This window comes from Cyprinus carpio, unplaced genomic scaffold, assembly GCF_018340385.1.
Source record: "Cyprinus carpio isolate SPL01 unplaced genomic scaffold, ASM1834038v1 S000006809, whole genome shotgun sequence".
Classification (NCBI taxonomy): domain Eukaryota; kingdom Metazoa; phylum Chordata; class Actinopteri; order Cypriniformes; family Cyprinidae; genus Cyprinus; species Cyprinus carpio.
The window spans coordinates 1597422-1599892 of record NW_024879395.1 but is presented as its reverse complement, the minus strand read 5'-3'; positions in this window follow the sequence as shown (position 1 = coordinate 1599892).

Genomic DNA, 2471 nt, shown 5'->3' with positions numbered 1-2471 from the left:
ATCAGATAAACACTCGGAAACACATCTTTGATTGACAGAGCCTTTTGGAAATCGGCAGTGTGTACAAACAACAGCTTTGGCCGGTGACTACTGAGAAGTTAAGATGCCTCTCCCTGCTGCTGAAGCCGAACCCCGAGACCGTGGCCTCGCCTACTGACGCTACCCACAAAAAATTGTGATGCCAGCGGTGTGAGAGGGGATAGAAGCGTGGCAAGCGTGGAGGCACACGAGCTAGGCTAAGGGATATTAACCCCACTAGACCAGCAATTCCATCACTCATGCTCTCAAATGTTCGCTTTCTGGAAAATAAAACTGGACTTAATTCAACTCAGTCAGTCTACACAGCATGAGACAAGGGATTGTTGTGTGTTTGTTTTCACTGAAACATGGCTAAATGACAATATCCTTGACTCTGCTATTCAGCTGCACGAACTTGCCTGCTACAAAGCGGACAGAGATACAGCACTGTCTGGTAAGGCTTGCGGGGTTGGCTTGTGTGTGTACGTCAACAAAGAGTGGTGTAACAATGTTGTGGTAGTGACAAAACACTTCATCGCTGGTTTATGTTTATGAAGTGTTGACCGTTCTATCTGCCTGCGGGAGTTCACGGCCATTGTTATTGTTGCAGTTAACATGCGAAGGACGCGCATCGCGAGCTGTACAGCGCCATCAGCGAACAACAAACAAATAACCCTGATGGCTTTTTCATAATAGCCGGTGACTTCAACCACGCAAACATGCAAAAGACAGTTTTGCCAAAGTTCTACCAACATGTGAACATTGCAACAAGGGGAAAAAACACACTGGACTTTGTTTACACAACAGAAAAGAACGTGTACAAGACTGTACCCCCGCCCCCACCTAGAGTACTCGGATCACATCTGTGTTATGCTTATTCCAGCATACAGACCCCTTCTGAAAACTCACCAAACCGGTTCAAAAACAGTTTGGCCAGATGATGCTACCTCAACACTACAGGACTGCTTTCAGTGCACAGACTGGAAGATGTTTAAAGAGGCAGCCATTTGCAACAACCTCACAGACCTGCAGGAGTACACTGAAACTGTGAGTGCTTGTATCAAAAAGTGCATTGATGATATGACAGTCACCAAGACCATCACCAAACGTGCAAACCAAAAGCATGTGGATGACAGCAGAGGTTTGTGGGCTGCTAAAGACCAGAAATGAAGCATTCAGATCAGGAGATAAAGCAGCCCTCAAAACAGTAAGAGCCAATCTGTCCTGTGGTATCAAAAATTCAAAACAGTCATATGCTCAAAAAAATCAACACTTCACACAATCAATACAAAGGCCACAGGCCTTTGATAATGACACATCCCTCCCGTATGCACTCAACCACTTTTATTCACGGTTTGAAATGTAGAATGACACACCTGCACAAAAACTGCCCATACCTCCCAATGACCAGGCGCTCTGTCTGTCTCCAGCAATGTCAAGGAAGACCCTAACTAGGATTAACCCACGCAAGGCTTTGGGTCCTGATGACATACCTGGCCATGTACTGAGAGACTGTGCTGAAAACCTGAAAGATGTCCTAACAGATATCTTCATCCACCTCACTGAGCCAGGCAGTCATTCCCACATGTCTCAAATCCACAACAATCATACCGGTACCAAAGAAATCACTTGTGTCGTGTCTAAACGACTACCGTCCCATAGCACTGACTCCAATCATGATAAAGTGCTTTGAGAGGTTAATCTTACACAACATCAAAACCAGCCTCCCCAACACACTCGATCCGCTCCAGTTTGCATACCGTCCAAACCGCTCTACAGATGATACAATTTCCTCCACCCTCCACCTGGCTCTTACCCACCTAGAAAATAAAGACTCCTACGTTAGAATGCTGTTCATCGACTTCAGCTCTCCATTCAACACAATGATACCACAACAGCTCATTAATAAACTAAACCTGTTGGCCCTTAACCCTCTGGAGTCGATTCATGCGTATACAGTACGTGATAACCCCGAAAATAACTTAAATTACACTTTAAGTTTTGATCGTACAGATAAGAGAAATACATCAATCAAATCTGTAAAGGGTCTTCTTTTATTTGTATACAGACATAATAACAACAAAACTTTGTGCATTTATAAAATAAAGATAACAAACAAGGTGTGCTGTCTGCAGCCATGGTCTGCGGTGATCTTCATTTAGAAACGCGTTATTAAAATGAACTGTAACTCAGTGAATACTCAACGAAGAGACATGAGAGATACATCCATAGAAAGCTTGACATCTCAAGCTACCGAAAACAAATATTCTGTGATAAAGTAATCTATATGAAAACAACGCAATGTCCAGTCTTTCACGTCTCCCTTCATTATATCTAATGTGACCGTGACCGTGACCATGCCCATGCGCTGAATGCGCTATTGAGATTATAATGTTTCACTTGAAGCTCGCCATATGAAAAATATGATACAGAAAACAAAGCAGCGAGACTGT